This window comes from Pleurodeles waltl, chromosome 3_1, assembly GCF_031143425.1.
Source record: "Pleurodeles waltl isolate 20211129_DDA chromosome 3_1, aPleWal1.hap1.20221129, whole genome shotgun sequence".
Lineage (NCBI taxonomy): Eukaryota > Metazoa > Chordata > Amphibia > Caudata > Salamandridae > Pleurodeles > Pleurodeles waltl.
The window spans coordinates 941,852,019-941,873,718 of NC_090440.1; positions in this window are offsets into that span (position 1 = coordinate 941,852,019).

Sequence of the window (21,700 nt, forward strand, 5' to 3'; positions counted from 1 at the left end):
TGTGGAGGGAAGCCCAAGACAGCCACCTCCATTTTGTGAGCCTCAGCATCTTCCCTGTGTGCTGATACAGCCCAGTGTTGAAGGATTGCAAAAAGACCTAGTAAGGAGCCCTGATTTTTCTGGGTAAATAGTATTATTTGTTCAAAAGTGTTTATTTCAGCTACCTGTTTCTGTTTTACTGTGGACTCTCTGTGTTTTAGGCAGTCTGGCCTCTTTTAAAGTGGTGTATTTTAAAAATTCATTTTTGCCGTGACTGTGTGAATTGCCTTGCTAGTTTGTGGCACCTAACCCCCTCCCTTTTTTCTTCTAAGTAAAAAGGCTACATACATCTTGCAGCGTGTGTTTTAGGAGTCTGTTTTAATCTGTTTCTGTGATTTAAATTGTGTTTAAAAACTGTCTGCCCCCCTGTTTTTTGCCTTTAAAAAAGCCTGATTTCAGTGTGCGCGCCCAGCAGTATTCCAGTGTTTGTTTTTTAAACAATCTCTCCGTTACCTGGAAAGTAGACTCTGCTAGCTTGGAAGTGTGGATTTAGCCTGTCTATATCCAAGGAGTTTCTGAATAGAGCAGCAGCTGCCTTTCTCCCTGCCCACAGCGACTGGACTCAGCCGATTGGCTCTCTGTGTCCCTGTTGCACCTGAGCCCTCCCCCCCACACCTGCTCTGCCCCTTAAGTTTGTGGAGGGAAGCCGAAGACAGCCACCTCCATTTTGTGAGCCTCAGCATCTTCCCTGTGTGCTGATACAGGCCAGTGTTGAAGGATTTCAAAAAGGCCTAGGTAAGGAGCCCTGATTTTTCTGGGTAGATAGTATTATTTGTTCAAAAGTGTTTATTTCAACTACCTGTGTCTGTTTTACTGTGTACTCTCTGTGTTTCTGGCAGCTTGACCTCTTTTAAAGTGGTGTTTTTTTTTTTATTAGTTTTCGGCAGTGACTGTGTGAATCTCCTTGCTAGTTTGTGGCACATAACCACAATCCCCTTTTTTCTTCTAAGTAAAAAGGCTACATTCATCTTGCAGAGTGTGATTTTAGGAGACTGTTTTAATCTATTTCTGTGATTTAAATTATGTTTAAAAACTGTCTGCCCCCCTGTTTTTTGCCTTTAAAAAGGCCCGATTTCAGAGTGCGCACCCTGCAGTATTTTAGTGTTTGGTTTTTAAACAATCTCTCCGTTACCTGGAAAGTAGACTCTGCTAGCTTGGAAGTGTGGATTCAGCCTGTCTGTATCCAAGGAGATTCTGGATACAGCAGCAGCTGCCTTTCTCCCTGCCCACAGGGACTGGACGTAGCTGATTGGCTCTGAGTCCCTTTTGCACCTGAGCCCTCCCCCCACACCTGCTCTGGCCCATTAAGTTTGTGGAGAGAAGCCCAAGAAAGCCACCTCCATTTTGTGATCCTCAGCATCTTCCTTGTGTGCTAATACAGCCCAGTGTTAAAGGATTGCAAAAAGACCTAGGTAGGGAGCCCTGATTTTTCTGGCTAAATAGTACTATTTGTTCAAAAGTGTTTATTTCAGCTACCTGTGTCTGTTTTACTGTGGACTCTCTGTGTTTCAGGCAGCCTGGCATCTTTTAAAGTGGTGTTTTTGTAAAATTTGTTTTTGCCGTGACTGTGTGAATTGCCTTGCTAGTTTGTGGCACATAACCCTCCCCCCCCTTTTTTCTTCTGAGTAAAAAGGCTACATACATCTTGCAGAGTGTGTTTTTAGGATACTGTTTTAATCGGTTTCTGTGATTTAAATTGTGTTTTAAAACTGTCTGCTCCCCCCCCTGTTTTTTGCCTTTAAAAAAGCCTGATTTCAGAGTGCGCGCCCAGCAGTATTCCACTGTTTGTTTTTTAAACAATCTCTCCGTTACCTGGAAAGTAGACTCTGCTAGCTTGGAAGTGTGGATTCAGCCTGTCTGTATCCAAGGAGTTTCTGAATAGAGCAGCAGCTGCCTTTCTCCCTGCCCACAGGGACTGGACTTAGCTGATTGGCTCTCTGAGTCCCTGTTGCACATGAGCCCTCCCCCCCACACCTGCTCTGGCCCCTTAAGTTTGTGGAGGGAAGCCCAAGACAGCCACCTCCATTTAGTGAGCCTCAGCATCTTCCCTGTGTGCTGATACAGCCCAGTGTTGAAGGATTGCAAAAAGACCTAGGTAAGTAGCTCTGAGATTTTTCTGGGTAAGTAGTAGTATTTGTTCAAAAGTGTTTATTTCAGCTAGCTGTGTCTGTTTTACTGTGGACTCTCTGTGTTTCAGGCAGCCTGGCCTCTTTTAAAGTGGTGTTTTTTTAAATTTGTTTTTGCATGTGACTGTGTGAATTGCCTTGCTAGTTTGTTGCACATAACTCCCCCCTTTTTTCTTCTAAGTAAAAAGGCTACATACATCTTGCAGAGTGTGTTTTTAGGAGACTGTTTTAATCTGTTTCTGTGATTTAAATTATGTTTAAAAACTGTCTGCCCCCTTGTTTTTTGCTGTTAAAAAAGACTGATTTCAGAGTGCGCACCCAGCAGTATTCCAGTGTTTGTTTTTTAAATAATCTCTCCCTTACCTGGAAAGTAGACTCTGCTAGCTTGGAAGTGTGGATTTAGCCAGTCAGTATTCAAGGAGATTCTGAATAGAGCAGCAGCTGCCTTTCTCACTGCCCACAGCGACTGGACTTAGCTGATTCGCTCTCTGATTCCCTGTTGCACCTGAACCCTTCCCCCCACACCTGCTCTGGCCCCTTAAGTTTGTGGAGGGAATCCCAAGACAGCCACCTCCATTTTGTGAGCCTCAGCATCTTCCCTGTGTGCTGATACAGCCTAATGTTGAAGGATTGCAAAAAGACCTAGGTAAGGAGCCCTGATTATTATGGGTAGATAGTATTATTTGTTCAAAAGTGCTTATTTCAGCTACCTGTGTATGTTTTACTGTGGACTCTCTGTGTTTCAGGCAGCCTGGCCTCTTTTAAAGTAGTGTTTTTTTTTAATTCGTTTTTGCCATGATTGTGTGAATTGCCTTTCTAGTTAGTGGCACATAACCCCCCCCCTCCTCTTCTTTTCTTCTAAGTAAAAAGGCTACATACATCTTGCAGAGTGTGTTTTTAGGAGACTATTTTCATATGTTTCTGTGATTTAAATTGTGTTTTAAACTGTCTGCTTCCCTGTTTTTTGCCTTTAAAAAAGCCCGATTTCTGAGTGTGCGCCCAGCAGTATTCCAGTGTTTGTTTTTTAAACAATCTCTTCCTTACCTGGAAAGTAGCCTCATCTAGCTTGGAAGTGTGGATTCAGCCTGTCTGTATCCAAGGAGATTCTGAATAGAGCAGCAGCTGCCTTTCTCCCTGCCCACAGCGACTGGACTTAGCTGATTGGCTCTCTGAGTCCCTGTTGCAGCTGAGCCCTCCCCCCACACCTGCTCTGGCCCCTTAAGTTTGTGGAGGGAATCCCAAGACAGCCACCTGCATTTTGTGAGCCTCAGCATCTTCCCTGTGTGCTGATACAGCCTAATGTTGAAGGATTGCAAAAAGACCTAGGTAAGGAGCCCTGATTATTATGGGTAGATAGTATTATTTGTTCAAAAGTGCTTATTTCAGCTACCTGTGTATGTTTTACTGTGGACTCTCTGTGTTTCAGGCAGCCTGGCCTCTTTTAAAGTGGTGTTTTTTTAAAATTAGTTTTTGCCATGATTGTGTGAATTGCCTTTCTAGTTTGTGGCACATAACCCCCCCCTTTTTTTCTTCTAAGTTAAAAGGCTATATACATCTTGCAGAGTGTGTTTTTAGGAGACTATTTTCATATGTTTCTGTGATTTAAGTTATGTTGAAAAACTGTCTGCCTCCCTGTTTTTTGCCTTTAAAAAAGCCTGATTTCTGAGTGCGCGCCCAGCAGTATTCCAGTGTTTGTTTTTTAAATAATCTCTCCCTTACCTGGAAAGTAGACTCTGCTAGCTTGGAAGTGTGTATTCAGCCTGTCTGTATCCAAGGAGATTCTGAATAGAGCAGCAGCTGCCTTTCTCCCTGCCCACAGCGACTGGACTTAGCTGATTGGCTCTCTGAGTCCCTGTTGCAGCTGAGCCCTCCCCCCAACCACCTGCTCTGGCCCCTTAAGTTTGTGGAGGGAAGCCCAAGACAGCTACCTCCATTTTGTGAGCCTCGGCATCTTCCCTGTGTGCTGATACAGCCCAGTGTTGAAGGATTGCAAAAAGACCTAGGTAAGGAGCCCTGATTTTTCTGGGTAAATAGCATTATTTGTTCAAAAGTGTTTATTTCAGCTACCTGTTTCTGTTTTACTGTGGACTCTCTGTGTTTTAGGCAGTCTGGCCTCTTTTAAAGTGGTGTTTTTGTAAAATTTGTTTTTGCTGTGACTGAGTGAATTGCCTTGCTAGTTTGTGGCACCTAACCCCCCCCCCTTTTTTCTTCTAAGTAAAAAGGCTACATACATCTTGCAGAGTGTGTTTTTAGGAGACTGTTTTAATCTGTTTCTGTGATTTAAATTGTGTTTAAAAACTGTCTGCCCCCCTGTTTTTTGCCTTTAAAAAAGCCTGATTTCAGAGTGCGCGCCCAGCAGTATTCCAGTGTTTGTTTTTTAAACAATCTCACCGTTACCTGGAAAGTAGACTCTGCTAGCTTGGAAGTGTGGATTTAGCCAGTCTGTATTCAAGGAGATTCTGAATAGAGCAGCAGCTGCCTTTCTCACTGCCCACAGCGACTGGACTTAGCTGATTCGCTCTCCGATTCCCTGTTGCACCTGAACCCTCCCCCGCACACCTGCTGTGGCCCCTTAAGTTTGTGGAGGGAATCCCAAGACAGCCACCTCCATTTTGTGAGCCTCAGCATCTTCCCTGTGTGCTGATACAGCCCAGTGTTGAAGGATTGCAAAAAGAGCTAGGTAAGGAGCCCTGATTATTATGGGTAGATAGTATTATTTGTTCAAAAGTGCTTATTTCAGCTACCTGTGTATGTTTTACTGTGGACCCTCTGTGTTTCAGGCAGCCTGGCCTCTTTTAAAGTGGTGTTTTTTTAAAATTAGTTTTTGCCATGATTGTGTGAATTGCCTTTCTAGTTTGTGGCACATAACCCCCCCCCTTTTTTTCTTCTAAGTTAAAAGGCTACATACATCTTGCAGAGTGTGTTTTTAGGAGACTATTTTCATATGTTTCTGTGATTTAAGTTATGTTGAAAAACTGTCTGCCTCCCTGTTTTTTGCCTTTAAAAAAGCCTGATTTCTGAGTGCGCGCCCAGCAGTATTCCAGTGTTTGTTTTTTAAATAATCTCTCCCTTACCTGGAAAGTAGACTCTGCTAGCTTGGAAGTGTGTATTCAGCCTGTCTGTATCCAAGGAGATTCCGAATAGAGCAGCAGCTGCCTTTCTCCCTGCCCACAGCGACTGGACTTAGCTGATTGGCTCTCTGAGTCCCTGTTGCAGCTGAGCCCTCCCCCCAACCACCTGCTCTGGCCCCTTAAGTTTGTGGAGGGAAGCCCAAGACAGCCACCTCCATTTTGTGAGCCTCAGCATCTTCCCTGTGTGCTGATACAGCCCAGTGTTGAAGGATTGCAAAAAGACCTAGGTAAGGAGCCCTGATTTTTCTGGGTAAATAGTATTATTTGTTCAAAAGTGTTTATTTCAGCTACCTGTTTCTGTTTTACTGTGGACTCTCTGTGTTTTAGGCAGTCTGGCCTCTTTTAAAGTGGTGTATTTTAAAAATTCATTTTTGCCGTGACTGTGTGAATTGCCTTGCTAGTTTGTGGCACCTAACCCCCTCCCTTTTTTCTTCTAAGTAAAAAGGCTACATACATCTTGCAGCGTGTGTTTTAGGAGTCTGTTTTAATCTGTTTCTGTGATTTAAATTGTGTTTAAAAACTGTCTGCCCCCCTGTTTTTTGCCTTTAAAAAAGCCTGATTTCAGTGTGCGCGCCCAGCAGTATTCCAGTGTTTGTTTTTTAAACAATCTCTCCGTTACCTGGAAAGTAGACTCTGCTAGCTTGGAAGTGTGGATTTAGCCTGTCTATATCCAAGGAGTTTCTGAATAGAGCAGCAGCTGCCTTTCTCCCTGCCCACAGCGACTGGACTCAGCCGATTGGCTCTCTGTGTCCCTGTTGCACCTGAGCCCTCCCCCCCACACCTGCTCTGCCCCTTAAGTTTGTGGAGGGAAGCCGAAGACAGCCACCTCCATTTTGTGAGCCTCAGCATCTTCCCTGTGTGCTGATACAGGCCAGTGTTGAAGGATTTCAAAAAGGCCTAGGTAAGGAGCCCTGATTTTTCTGGGTAGATAGTATTATTTGTTCAAAAGTGTTTATTTCAACTACCTGTGTCTGTTTTACTGTGTACTCTCTGTGTTTCTGGCAGCTTGACCTCTTTTAAAGTGGTGTTTTTTTTTTTATTAGTTTTCGGCAGTGACTGTGTGAATCTCCTTGCTAGTTTGTGGCACATAACCACAATCCCCTTTTTTCTTCTAAGTAAAAAGGCTACATTCATCTTGCAGAGTGTGATTTTAGGAGACTGTTTTAATCTATTTCTGTGATTTAAATTATGTTTAAAAACTGTCTGCCCCCCTGTTTTTTGCCTTTAAAAAGGCCCGATTTCAGAGTGCGCACCCTGCAGTATTTTAGTGTTTGGTTTTTAAACAATCTCTCCGTTACCTGGAAAGTAGACTCTGCTAGCTTGGAAGTGTGGATTCAGCCTGTCTGTATCCAAGGAGATTCTGGATACAGCAGCAGCTGCCTTTCTCCCTGCCCACAGGGACTGGACGTAGCTGATTGGCTCTGAGTCCCTTTTGCACCTGAGCCCTCCCCCCACACCTGCTCTGGCCCATTAAGTTTGTGGAGAGAAGCCCAAGAAAGCCACCTCCATTTTGTGATCCTCAGCATCTTCCTTGTGTGCTAATACAGCCCAGTGTTAAAGGATTGCAAAAAGACCTAGGTAGGGAGCCCTGATTTTTCTGGCTAAATAGTACTATTTGTTCAAAAGTGTTTATTTCAGCTACCTGTGTCTGTTTTACTGTGGACTCTCTGTGTTTCAGGCAGCCTGGCATCTTTTAAAGTGGTGTTTTTGTAAAATTTGTTTTTGCCGTGACTGTGTGAATTGCCTTGCTAGTTTGTGGCACATAACCCTCTCCCCCCCTTTTTTCTTCTGAGTAAAAAGGCTACATACATCTTGCAGAGTGTGTTTTTAGGATACTGTTTTAATCGGTTTCTGTGATTTAAATTGTGTTTTAAAACTGTCTGCCCCCCCCTGTTTTTTGCCTTTAAAAAAGCCTGATTTCAGAGTGCGCGCCCAGCAGTATTCCAGTGTTTGTTTTTAAACAATCTCTCCGTTACCTGGAAAGTAGACTCTGCTAGCTTGGAAGTGTGGATTCAGCCTGTCTGTATCCAAGGAGTTTCTGAATAGAGCAGCAGCTGCCTTTCTCCCTGCCCACAGGGACTGGACTTAGCTGATTGGCTCTCTGAGTCCCTGTTGCACATGAGCCCTCCCCCCCACACCTGCTCTGGCCCCTTAAGTTTGTGGAGGGAAGCCCAAGACAGCCACCTCCATTTAGTGAGCCTCAGCATCTTCCCTGTGTGCTGATACAGCCCAGTGTTGAAGGATTGCAAAAAGACCTAGGTAAGTAGCTCTGAGATTTTTCTGGGTAAGTAGTAGTATTTGTTCAAAAGTGTTTATTTCAGCTACCTGTGTCTGTTTTACTGTGGACTCTCTGTGTTTCAGGCAGCCTGGCCTCTTTTAAAGTAGTGTTTTTTTTTTAATTCGTTTTTGCCATGATTGTGTGAATTGCCTTTCTAGTTAGTGGCACATAACCCCCCCCCCCTCCTCTTCTTTTCGTCTAAGTAAAAAGGCTACATACATCTTGCAGAGTGTGTTTTTAGGAGACTATTTTCATATGTTTCTGTGATTTAAATTGTGTTTTAAACTGTCTGCTTCCCTGTTTTTTGCCTTTAAAAAAGCCCGATTTCTGAGTGTGCGCCCAGCAGTATTCCAGTGTTTGTTTTTTAAACAATCTCTTCCTTACCTGGAAAGTAGCCTCATCTAGCTTGGAAGTGTGGATTCAGCCTGTCTGTATCCAAGGAGATTCTGAATAGAGCAGCAGTTGATATTCTCCCTGCTCAAAGGGACTGGACTTAGCTGATTGGCTCTCTGAGTCCATGTTGCACCTGAGCCCTCCCCCCCTCATCTGCTCTGGCCCCTTAAGTTAGTGTAGGGAAGCCCAAGACAGCCTCCTCAATTTTGTGAGCCTCAGCATCTTCCCTGTGTGCTAATACAGCCCAGTGTTCAAGGATTGCAAATAGAGCTAGGTAAGGAGCCCTGAGATTTTTCTGGTTAAGTAGAAGTATTTGTTCAAAAGTGTTTATTTCAGCTACCTGTGTCTGTTTTACTGTGGACTCTCTGTGTTTCAGGCAGCCTGACCTCTTTTAAAGTGGTGTTTTTTTTTATTCATCTTTGGCTGACTGTGTGAATCTCCTTGCTAGTTTGTGGCACATAACCCCAATCCCCTTTTTTCTTCTAAGTAAAAAGGCTACATACATCTTGCAGAGTGCGATTTTAGGAGACTGTTTTAATCTATTTCTGTGATTTAACCGGTTCTGTGCCGCGGACATAATGGTTACGTCCTACTGCACAGTGCTGCTGTGCCGAGGACGTAACCATTACGTCCTCGGCACACAGCCCTGAGGGAGAGCTCTCGCTCCCTCTGTGTGCTTCCCCCGAAAGGCAGGGATGGAAGGGGAAGCCCTTCCCCTTCCACCCCCCAACCCCCACACGCCCCTATAATGACATCAGTGCGCGATCGCGCGCTGACTTCATTATCGGGTGCCCGTAGCACAGGAAGCCATTTGCTTCCTGTGCGGCGAGAAAGGAAGAGGTGAGTTTCTCTTCCCCGTGGGTGGGGGGGTTTGCAGAAAGAGGCACCGGGGGAAAGGAAAGGGTTTTCCTTTCCCCCGGTGTCTCTTTGAGCATTCTTGCTGCCCGATCCCACTGCGATCGGGAAGCAGGAATGCCCACTAGACACCAGGGATTTTTTTTTTTTTAGTTCCTTTGTGTTTTTTCCTGTTGGGGAGCGGCCCCTTGGGCAAGGGTCACTCCCCTTTTGGGGGCAAATAACGGCCATTTCTGCCCCCCTTGGGGGCAGATTGGCCTACTATTTTAGGCTGATGTGCCCCCAAATGGGGCAGAAACCACTGGAACGCCAGGGATGTTATTTTTTGTGTGTATTTATGTGGGGGGTGCCCCCTTGGGCAAGGCCCCCCCCCCGAAGGGGGAATAGAACTGTTGGCCTTTTCTGCCCCCAAGGCCTATTTTTTTTAGTTCCATCTGCCCCCAAGGGGGACAGAAGCCACTTAGGCACCAGGGATTGTGTGTGTAGTGGATGGGGGGGCAGCCCCTTGGGCAAGGGTCGCTCCCCTTTGGGGGGGATGTGTTTTAGGGCCGTTTCTGCCCCCCTTGGGGGCAGATCAGCCTATTATTTTTAGGCTGATCTGCCCCAAGGGGGGCAGAAACCACTAGAACGCCAGGGATTTTTTGTTATTTGTTTATTTTTGTGGGGGGAGCGTCCCCTTGGGCACGGGGTGCCCCCCCATGGGGGGCATTGGCCTGTTGGCCATTTCTGCCCCCCTTGGGGGCAGATGGGCCTATTTTTTTAGGCCCATCTGCCCCCAAGGGCCAGGGATAGTGTGTGTGTGTGTTAGTGGATGGGGGGGGGCCCTTGGGCAAGGGTCGCCCCCCCTTTGGGGGCACATGTACCGAGGCCATTTCTGCACCCCTTGGAGACAGATCGGCCTATTATTTTTAGGCTGATCTGCCCCCAAGGGGGGCAGAAACCACTAGAACGCCAGGGATTTTTTAAAATGTGTTTATTTTGGTGGGGGGCGTCCCCTTGGGCACGGGGCGCCCCCCAAGGGGGGCATTGACCTGTTGGCCATTTCTGCCCCCCTTGGGAGCAGATAGGCCTATTTTTTTAGGCAGAAGCCACTTAGACACCAGGGATAGTGTGTGTGTGTGTTAGTGGATGGGTATGGGGGGGCCCTTGGGCAAGGGTCGCCCCCCCTTTGGGGGCACATGTACCAAGGCCATTTCTGCACCCCTTGGGGACAGATCGGCCTATTATTTTTAGGCCCATCTGCCCCAAGGGGGGCAGAAGCCACTTAGGCACCAGGGATAGTGTTGTGCGTGTTTTTTTGTTTTTTTTGTATGGGGGCTGTCCCCTTGGGCAAGGGTCGCTCCCCATGGGGACACACTACTAAAGGTATTTTCTGCCCTCCTTGGGGCAGATAAGCCTATTTTTTTAGTATGCCCATCTGCCCCTATGGCAGAATCCACTTAGGCACCAATTTCTAAATGTTTGATGGTGGGGTGTTTGTCAACTGATGAAGGGCCTGCATTTGTGATAAAAAAATGTTTTCCTCCTTTTTGTTCTAGTTCAAAGCTTGCTTTATTTGCTGTGGCTCCATGCGGTTTTGGCGGTGGTTGACCTGCAGTTTGCACAGTTGCATGTTTTAGGTAAGTAAAAACAATTTACTCCAAAGGAGTATTGTTGCCATGCATGAATGACATGTTTGTAGGGGGTGTACTAAATGCAGGATTGTGTATGAAATTGTCCTTAGATTTGTGCACAATGATATTTGTTTTGTCTTATTTCTAATTTGCCTTTCTTTCTTTCTTTTTAGTGGGATATCATTGGTGATTGCTGTGTCTGTGCAGAGTAGTTGCTGGTGAATCAAGCTTTTTCAGGCAAGTGAGCGGTATAGTTTTTGAGTTTATAACTCTTACTAACAAAGCTACACTTTGTTACTTGTCTTACACAGTGCTGGTTGTTGGTGGTGAATTTGTCCAGTTAATTTTAGTGGGAGAGATCATGGCTAGCTGCAGGATGACCGCTCAGCAGGTGGCTGGTATGCTTTTTGAGTCATTGTCTGATCATGATTATGAGACGGACTCTGCCTCTGAGGCAGAGGAGGAAGCGAGAGATTCTGGCAGTGATGTTTCTGTTGGAGGGGAATCTTCTGATGATGAAGCCACACTGAGTGCAGATGAAGGGCCTGTTTTAGAGGAGGACACTGATGTGCCAATAGTGCAGCAACCTGGGGCTGAAAGGTTTCCCGTTATAAGACCTGATGTCTGGGTTGCCCCAAACATGGAGCAGCCAGAGTTGCCTGCCTTTACTGGTCTCCCGGGGTGTAACGCCAATACAGAGAACTTTTTGCCTATCAATTTCTTTGAGTTATTCATGGATGATATGTTTTTGGAAGAGATTGTTTAGCAGACTAATTTGTATGCAGAGCAGCATTTGAGGGACAGCGCTGCTAGACCTAGGCCACACTCTAGAGCTGCCCAGTGGATTCCCACAAATTTGGAGGAGATAAAAAAGTTTTTGGGTTTGACTTTTTTGATGGGGTTGATAAGGAAGCCGTCACTGGCTTCTTATTGGTCTACTAGTCCCTTGATGGCAACAGCTATATTTCCTGCGACCATGAGTCGTAATCAGTATTTGCTTCTTCTTAGGATGCTGCATTTTGTTGACAATGCATTAGCCTTTCCACAAGATCACCCAGATTCTGACCGTCTTTTTAAGATTAGGCCTGTCCTTGATCATTTTGTAGATCGGTTTTCGGAGGTCTATGTTTCAGGCAAAGAGATAAGTGTGGACGAGTCTTTGGTCCTCTTCAAGGGTCATTTGGTTTTTAGGCAGTACATTCCTAGCAAAAGGGCACGATATGGAATTAAATTGTATATGCTGTCTGAAAGTAGTACAGGATATGTGTATAGTTTCTGTGTCTACACTGGTAGGGATTCCAATATTGACCCCCCTGGTTGTCCTCCCACTTTTGGAGCCACTGAGAAAATTGTGTGGGATCTTGGTAGACGACTGTTCAACAAAGGTCACCATTTGTATGTAGATAACTTCTACACTGGAGTGCAGTTGTTCAAGGAATTGTTTAAAGTGGACACTGTTGCTTGTGGCACAATTCGTTGTAACCGGAAAGGCTATCCGAGGGAGCTTGTTTGTAAGAAACTTGAGAGGGGACAGTGCTGTGCCCTGCGGAATAATGAGCTGCTAGCTTTGAAATTTTCAGACAAGAGGGATGTCTACATGCTAAGTACCATCCATGATGAGAGTACTTCCCCCGTGACTGTTTGGGGCCAGGTTGCTGAAGTGCGCAAACCTGTGTGCATTTTAGATTATAATAAGCACATGGGAGGTGTAGATAGAGTTGATCAGAGGTTGGAACCTTATACTGCTATTCGTAAGTCTTACGTTTGGTGTAAGAAGTTAGCAATTCACCTCTTCCACTTAGCAACCTTTAATGCTTTTATTGTGTTTAGGGATAGGTCTCCAGAGTCAAAGATGACATTTGTGAAATTTCAGGAGTCAGTGATAAGGAGCCTTATTATGGTGGAACAGGCCAGAATTCCTAGATAAGCAGTGGTGGAGGATGTGTCTAGATCGAAAGATCGCCACTTTGCTGAGTACATTCCTCCCACACCCAAAAAAAGACTTTCCAGCTAAGAAATGTAGAGTGTGTTTTCGAAGAGGTATCCGGAGGGAGACTCGAATGTACTGCCCAGATTTTTCTTCAAAGCCTGGGGCTGTGTGTGGGTGGTTGTTTTAAGAATTACCACACCCAGAAGAATTTCTGGGAACAACCATGAGTGTAAACTCATGTCTGTTTTGTCTTTTCATGTGTTCAGTTTCATGGTTAGCATTTCTGTCATGTACTTAGAGCTTTTGTGTTTGTAGTTTTGTAATTCTTTCTACTTAGTTAGGGGTTCCTCTGTTTAAAAAAAAAAAAAAAAATGATGCCATTGTGTGTGGAGTGGGGCTTGGCTGAGGATGTACATAGTGTACATATTGACTTGCTGTTGGCTACTGCAACACACTGCCAGCCAAACACCAGTCCACACACTCCCATCAGCTGGTGTGATTGTTGTATCAGGTATGTGGGCGTATGTAAGTGATGGGCCCTTGAGTGGCTCTGTCTGTCGTTGTGAGTGCTGTAATGTGCTAGGCCCGTGGCTGGTGGTGTGAATGGTCTTGTGCGTGTCATGTATGAAAGGTGTGTGAATGGACTGTAAAGAGGTTGGTGCCTTGTAGCGGCTTTACAGCTCACGAGCTGTGAGTCATTGGTTCAGTTTTTTGCCTTTCAGTTATTAACAGTGCATTTCATTTTTGTGAAATCTCTTGTTAATAAAATTTGATCCACTGAACCATCACTCACCCTCGTGCCAAATCCAACCAGTATGTGTGGTAAAAATGACAAAACCTGCTCCGCTGTAATCAGGCGTCGCAGCACACCTGTGACACGCTAGGTGCATCGGGTGGGACTCCGATGATGAAGCATGCCACCAACTTGTTTGGTGGGTGAGGGGTCTTTTTCACATAACCTAAGTGTGTTTCTTTTCACAATTTTAGTGTTTGGCACATCACAGACATATGTGGACACATCAAAATGATATATTACTAAACTACCTGTGTTTGGGGGGAAGGGGGCACCTATGTTTTTCGTCCTGGGTGCGGCCTTCATCTAGGGAAACCTACCAAACCCAGACATTTTTTAAAACTAGACACCCCAAGGAGTCCAGGGAGGTGTGGCTTGCGTGGATCCCCCAACATTTTCTTACCCAGACTCCTCTGCAAACCTCAAAATATGCTTAAAAAGCATATTTTCCTGACTATTCTTAGTAGGATCACCGCTCCAGCACAAAATTCCTACTCCCCAGTGTTCCCCTCAGTCTCCCAAGTAAAATGACACCTCACTTATGTGGGTCCCCAAAGCAGAGTCAGCCTAAAGATGTATAAAAGAAGAATATGTCCTTATAAACTCGCTGTGCTATCCCCTCTATCTCTACAAGGTTTGGGCCTTATTCTGTTGCAGGCACCTGGCCCACCCACACAAGTGAGGTATCATTTTTACCGGGAGACTTGGGGGAACGCTGGGTGGAAGGAAATTTGTGGCTCCTCTCAGATTCCAGAACTTTCTGTCACCGAAATGTGAGGAAAATTTATCTTTTTAGCCAAATTTTGAGGTTTGCAAAGGATTCTGGGTAACAGAACCTGGTCAGAGCCCCACAAGTCACCCCATCTTGGATTCCCCTAGGTCTCTAGTTTTTAAAAATGCACAGGTTTGGTAGGTTTCCCTAGGTGCTGGCTGAGCTAGAGGCCAAAATACACAGGTGGGCACTGTTTTCTGTGAAAAAATGTGATGTGTCCACGTTGTGTCTTGGGCCATTTCGTTTCGTGGTCGTTAGGCCTACCCACACAAGTGAGGTACCATTTTTATCAGGAGACTTGGGGGAACGCTGGGTGGAAGGAAATTTGTTGCTCCTCTCAGATTACAGAACTTTCTGTTACCGAAATGTGAGGAAAATGTGTCTTTTTAGCAAAATTTTGAGGTTTGCAAAGGATTCTGGGTAACAGAACATGGTCAGAGCCCCACAAGTCACCCCATCTTGGATTTCCCTAGGTCTCTAGTTTTAAAAAATGCACGGGTTTGGTAGGTTTCCCTAGGTGCCGGCTGAGCTTAGAGGCCAAAATCTACAGGTAGGCACTTTGCAAAAAACAGCTCTGTTTTCTGTGAAAAAATGTGATGTGTCCACGTTGTGTTTTGGGGCATATCCTGTCGTGGTCGCTAGGCCTACCCACACAAGTGAGGTACTATTTTTATCAGGAGACTTGGGGGAACGCTGGGTGGAAGGAAATTTGTGGCTCCTCTCAGATTACAGAACTTTCTGTCACCGAAATGTGAGGAAAATGTGTCTTTTTAGCAAAATTATGAGGTTTGCAAACGATTCTGGGTAACAGAACATGGTCAGAGCCCCACAAGTCACCCCATCTTGGATTTCCCTAGGTCTCTAGTTTTCAAAAATGCACAGGTTTGGTAGGTTTCCCTAGGTGCCGGCTGAGCTAGAGGCCAAAATCTACAGGTAGGCACTTTGCAAAAAACACCTCTGTTTTCTGTCAAAAAATGGGATGTGCCCACGTTGTGTTTTGGGACCTTTCCTGTCGCGGGAGCTAGGACTACCCACACAAGTGAGGTATCATTTTTATCGGGAGACTTGGGGGAACGCTGGGTGGAAGGAAATTTGTGGCTCCTCTCAGATTCCAGAACTTTCTGTCACCAAAATTACAGGAAAAAGTGTTTTGTTTAGCCAAATTTAGAGATTTGCAAAGGATTCTGTGTAACAGAACCTGGTCAGAGCCCCACAAGTCACCCCATCTTGGATTCCCCTAGGTGTCTAGTTTTCAAAAATGCATAGGTTTGCTAGGTTTCCCCAGGTGCCGGCTGAGCTAGAGGCCAAAATCCACAGCTAGGCACTTAGTAAAAAACAGCTATGTTTTCTTTCTGAAAATGTGATGTGTGCACGTCGTGTTTTGGGGCATATCCTGTTGCGGGCGCTACGCCTACCCACACAAGTGAGGTAGCATTTTTATCGGGAGACTTGGGGGAACGCTGGGTGGAAGGAAATTTGTGGCTCCACTCAGATTCCAGAACTTTCTGTCACCGAAATGACAGGAAAAATGTTTTTTTAGCCACATTTTGAAATTTGCAAAGGATTCTGTGTAACAGAACCTGGTCAGAGCCCCACAAGTCACCCCATCTTGGATTCCCCTAGGTGTCTAGTTTTCAAAAATGCGCAGGTTTGCTAGGTTTCCTCAGGTGCCGGCTGAGCTAGAGGCCAAAATCCACAGCTAGGCACTTAGTAAAAAACAGCTCTGTTTTCTTTCTGAAAATGTGATGTGTCCACGTCGTGTTTTGGGGCATATCCTGTTGCGGGCGCTACGCCTACCCACACAAGTGAGGTAGCATTTTTATCGGGAGACTTGGGGGAACGCTGGGTGGAAGGAAATTTGTGGCTCCACTCAGATTCCAGAACTTTCTGTCACCGAAATGACAGGAAAAATGTTTTTTTAGCCAAATTTTGAGATTTGCAAAGGATTCTGTGTAACAGAACCTGGCCAGAGCCCCACAAGTCACCCCATCTTGGATTCCCCTAGGTGTCTAGTTTTCAAAAATGCACAGGTTTGCTAGGTTTCCTCAGGTGCCGGCTGAGCTAGAGGCCAAAATCCACAGCTAGGCACTTAGTAAAAAACAGCTCTGCTTTCTTTCTGAAAATGTGATGTGTCCACGTCGTGTTTTGGGGCATATCCTGTCACGGGCGCTACGCCTACCCACACAAGTGAGGTACTATTTTTATCGGGAGACTTGGGGGAACGCTGGGTGGAAGGAAATTTGTGGCTCCTCTCGGATTCCAGAACTTTCTTTCACCGAAATGACAGGAAAAAGTGTTTTTTTGCAAAATGTTGAGGTTTGCAAAGGATTCTGGGTAACAGAACCTGGTCAGAGCCCCACAAGTCAACCCATCTTGGATTCCCCTAGGTGTCTAGTTTTAAAAAATGCACAGGTTTGCTAGGTTTCCCCAGGTGCCGGGTTGAGCTAGAGGACAAAATCCACAGCTAGGCACTTTGTAAAAAAACAGCTCTTTTTTCGTTCTGAAAATGTGATGTGTCCACGTTGTGTTTTGGGGCAGATCCTGTTGCGGGCGCTAGGTCTACCCACACAAGTGAGGTATCATTTTTATCGGGAGACTTGGGGAACATAGAATAGCAAAACAAGTGTTATTGCCCCTTGTCTTTCTCTACATTTTTTCCTTCCAAATGTAAGACAGTGTGTAAAAAAGACGTCTATTTGAGAAATGCCCTGTAATTCACATGCTAGTATGGGCACCCCGGAATTCAGAGATGTTCAAATAACCACTGCTCCTCAACACCTTATCTTATGCCCATTTTGGAAATACAAAGGTTTTCTTGATAGCTATTTTTTACTCTTTATATTTCAGCAAATGAATTGCTGTATACCCGGTAAAGAATGAAAACCCACTGCAGGGTGCAGGTCATTTATTGGCTCTGGGTACCTAGAGTTCTTGATGAACCTACAAGCCCTATATATCCCCGCAAACAGAAGAGTCCAGCAGACGTAACGGTATATTGCTTTTGAAAATCTGACATTGCAGGAAAAAGTTACAGAGTAAAACGTAGAGAAAAATTGATGTTTTTTTCACCTCAATTTCAATATTTTTCTTTTTCAGTTGTTATTTTCTGTAGGAAACCCTTGTAGGATCTACACAAATTACCCCTTGCTGAATTCAGAATGTTGTCTACTTTTCAGAAATGTTGCGGTTTCTGGGATCCAGCGCTGGTTTCATGCCCATTTCTGAAACTGACTGTAAGGAGGCTGAAAGCACAAAAAATTGTAAAAATGGGGTATGTCCCATTAAAATGCCAAATTTGTGTTGAAAAATTGGGTTTTCTGATTCAAGTCTGCCTGTTCCTGAAAGTTGGGAAGCTGGTGATTTTAGCACTGCATACACTTTGTTGATGCCCTTTTCAGGGAAAAAACCACAAGCCTTTTTCTGCAACCCCTTTTTCCCATTTTTTTTAAATAACCAACATTTTCACTGTATTTTGGCTAATTTCTTGGCCTCCTTCTGGGGAACCCACAAAGTCTGGGTACCTCTAGAATCCCTAGGATGTTGGAAAAAAGGACGCAAATTTGGCGTGGTTAGCTTATGTGAACAAAAGGTTTTGAGGGCCAAAGCGCGAACTGCCCCAAATAGCCAAAAAAAGGCTCGGCACAGGAGAGGGAAAAGGCCTGGCAGCGAAGGGGTTAAATTATGTTTAAAAACTGTCTGCCCCCCTGTTATTTGCCGTTAAAAAAGACTGATTTCAGAGTGCGCACCCAGCAGTATTCCACTGTTTGTTTTTTAAACAATCTCTCCCTTACCTGGAAAGTAGACTCTGCTAGCTTGGAAGTGTGGATTCAGCCTGTCTGTATCCATGGAGATTCTGAATAGAGCAGCAGCTGCCTTTCTCCCTGCCCACAGCGACTGGACTTAGCAGATTGGCTCTCTGAGTCCCTGTTGCACCTGAGCCCTCCCCCCCACACCTGCTCTGGCCCCTTAAGTTTTATGGAGGGAAGCCCAATACAGCCACCTCCGTTTTGTGAGCCTCAGCATCTTCTATGTGTGCTAATACAGCCCAGTGTTCAAGGATTGCAGAAAGACCTAGGTAAGGAGCCCTGAGATTTTTCTGGGTAAGTAGTAGTATTTGTTCAACAAAAGAGTTTATTTCAGCTACCTGTGTCTGTTTTACTGTGGACTCTCTGTGTTTCAGGCAGCCTGGCCTCTTTTAAAGTGGTGTTTTTTTTTAATTAGTTTTTGCCGTGACTGTATGAATTGCCTTGCTAGTTTGTGGCACCTAACCCCCCCTTTTTTCTTCTAAGTAAAAAGGCTGCATACATCTTGCAGAGTGTGTTTTTAGGAGACTGTTTTAATCTGTTTCTGTGATTTAAATTGTGTTTAAAAACTGTCTGCCCCCCTGTTTTTTGCCTTTAAAAAAGCCCGATTTCAGAGTGCGCGCCCAGCAGTATTCCAATATTTGTTTTTTAAACAATCTCTCCATTACCTGGAAAGTAAACTCTGCTAGCTTGGAAGTCTGGATTCAGCCTGTCTGTATCCAAGGAGATTCTAAATAGAGCAGCAGCTGCCTTTCTCCCTGCCCACAGGGACTGGACGTAGCTGATTGGCTCTCTGAGTCCCTGTTGCACCTGAGCCCCCCCACAACACCTGCCCTGGCCCCTTAAGTTTGTGGAGGGAAGCCCAAGACAGCCACATCCATTATGTGAGCCTCAGCAAATTCTCTGTTTGCCAATACAGCCCAGTGTTCAAGGATTGCAAAAAGAACTAGGTAAGGAGCCCTGAGATTTTTCTGGGTAAATAGTATTATTTGTTCAAAAGAGTTTATTTCAGCTACCTGTGTCTGTTTTACTGTGGACTCTCTGTGTTTCAGGCAGACTGGCCTCTTTTAAAGTAGTGTTTTTGTAAAATTTATTTTTGCCATGATTGTGTGAATTGCCTTTCTAGTTTGTGGCACATACCCCCCCCTTTTTTTTCTTCGAAGTAAAAAGGCTACATACATCTTGCAGAGTGTGTTTTTAGGAGACTGTTTTAATCTGTTTCTGTGATTTAAATTGTGTTTAAAAACTGTCTGCCCCCCTGTTTTTTGCCTTTAAAAAAGCCTGATTTCAGAGTGCGTGCCCAGCTGTATTCCAATGTTTGTTTTTTAAACAATCTCTCCCTTACCTGGAAAGTAGACTCTGCTAGCTTGGAAGTGTGGATTCAGCCTGTCTGTATCCAAGGAGATTCTGAATAGAGCAGCAGCTGCCTTTCTCCCTGTCCACAGGGACTGGACATAGCTGTTTGGGTCTCTGAGTCCCAGTTGCACCTGAGCCCTCCCCACAACACCTGCTCTGGCCCCTTAAGTTTGTGGAGGGAAGCCCAAGACAGCCACCTCCATTTTGTGATCCTCAGCATCTTCCCTGTGTGCTAATACAGCCCAGTGTTCAAGGATTGCAGAAAGAGCTAGGTAAGGAGCCCTCAGATTTTTCTGGGTAAGTAGTAGTATTTGTTCAACAAAAGAGTTTATTTCAGCTACCTGTGTCTGTGTTACTATGGACTCTCTGTGTTTCAGGCAGCCTGGCCTCTTTTAAAAAGGTGTTTTTTTAAAATTAGTTTTTGCCGTGACTGTATGAATTGCCATGCTAGTTTGGGGCACCTAACCCCCCCTTTTTTCTTCTAAGTAAAAAGGCTACATACATCTTGCAGAGTGTGTTTTTAGGAGACTGTTTTAATCTGTTTCTGTGATTTAAATTGTGTTTAAAAACTGTCTGCCCCCCTGGTTTTTTGCCTTTAAAAAAACCCGATTTCAGAGTGTGCATCCAGCAGTATTCCAGTGTTTGCTTTTCAAACAATCTCTCCCTTACCTGGAAAGTAGACTCTGCTAGCTTGGAAGTGTGGATTCAGCCTGTCTCTATCCTAGGAGATTCTGAATAGAGCAGCAGCTGATATTCTCCCTGCCCACAAGGACTGGACTTAGCTGATTGGCTCTCTGAGTCCCTGTTGCACCTGAGCTCTTCCCCCCACACCTGCTCTGGCCCCTTAAGTTTGTGAAGGGAAGCCCAAGACAGCCACCTCAATTTCGTGAGCCTCAGCATCTTCCCTGTGTGGTAATACAGCCCAGTGTTCAAGGATTGCAAAAAGAGCTAGGTAAGGAGCCCTGATTTTTCTGGCAAAATAGTACTATTTGTTCAAAAGTGTTTATTTCAGCTACCTGTGTTTGTTTTACTGTGGACAAATAGTACTATTTGTTCAAAAGTGTTTATTTCAGCTACCTGTGTCTGTTTTACTCTTGACTCTCTGTGTTTCAGGCAGCCTGGCCTCTTTTTAAGTGGTGTTTTTGTAAAATTAGTTTTTGCCATGACTGTGAATTTCCTTGCTAGTTTGTGGCACATAACCCCACTCACCTTTTCTTCTTCTAAGTAAAAAGGCTATACACATCTTGCTTTAAAGAAGCATGATTTCAGAGTGCTAGCCCAGCAGTATTCCAGTGTTTGTTTTTGAAACAATCTCTCCCTTACCTGGAAAGTAGACCCTGCTAGCTTGGAAGTGTGGAGTCAGCCTGTCTGTCTCCAAGGAGATTCCGAATAGAGCAGCAGCTGCCTTTCTCCCTGCCCACATGGACTGGACTTAGCTGATTGGCTCTATGAGTCCCTGTTGCACCTGAACTCTCCCGCCCACACCTGCCCTGGCCCCTTAAGTTTGTGGAGGGAAGCCCAAGACAGCCACCTCCATTTTGTGAGCCTCAGCATCTTCCGTGTGTGCTAATACAGCACAGTGTTCAAAGATTGCAAAAAGACCTAGGTAAGGAGCCCTGATTTTTCTGGCAAAATAGTACTATTTGTTCAAAAGTGTTTATTTCAGCTACCTGTGTTTGTTTTACTGTGGACAAATAGTACTATTTGTTCAAAAGTGTTTATTTCAGCTACCTGTGTCTGTTTTACTGTGGACTGTCTGTCTTTCAGGCAGCCTGGCCTCTTCTAGTTTGTGGCACATAACCCTCCCCCCCTTTTTTCTTCTAAGTAAAAAGGCTACATACATCTTGCAGAGTGTGTTTTTAGGAGACTGTTTTAATCTGTTTCTGTGATTTAAATTGTGATTATAAACTGTCTGCCCCCCTGTTTTTTGCCTTTAAAAAAGCCTGATTTCAGAGTGCGCGCCAAGCAGTATTCCAGTGTTTGTTTTTCAAACAATCTCTCCCTTACCTGGAAAGTAGACTCAGCTAGCTTGGAAGTGTAGATTCAGCCTGTCTGTATCTATGGAGATTCTGAATAGAGCAGCAGCTGCATTTCTCCCTGCCCACAGGGACTGGACGTAGCTGATTGGCTCTCTAAGTCCCTGTTGCACCTGAGCCCTCCCCCCAACACCTGCTCTGGCCCCTTATGTTTGTGGAGGGAAGCCGAAGACAGCCACATCCATTTTGTGAGCCTCAGCATCTTCCCTGTTTGCTAATACAGCCCAATGTTCAAGGATTGCAAAAAGAACTAGGAAAGGAGCCCTGAGATTTTTCTGGGTAAATTGTATTATTTGTTCAAAAGTGTTTATTTTAGTTACCTGTGTCTGTTTTACTGTGGACTCTCTGTGTTTCAGGCAGCCTGGCCTCTTTGAAAGTAGTATTTTTTTAAAATTCGTTTTTGCCATGATTGTGTGAATAGCCTTTCTAGTTTGTGGCACATAACCCCCCCATTTTTTTCTTCTAAATAAAAAGGCTACATACATCTTGCAGAGTGTGTTTCTAGGAGACTGTTTTAATCTGTTTCTGTGATTTAAATTGTGTTTAAAAACTGTCTGCCCCCCTGTTTTTTGCCT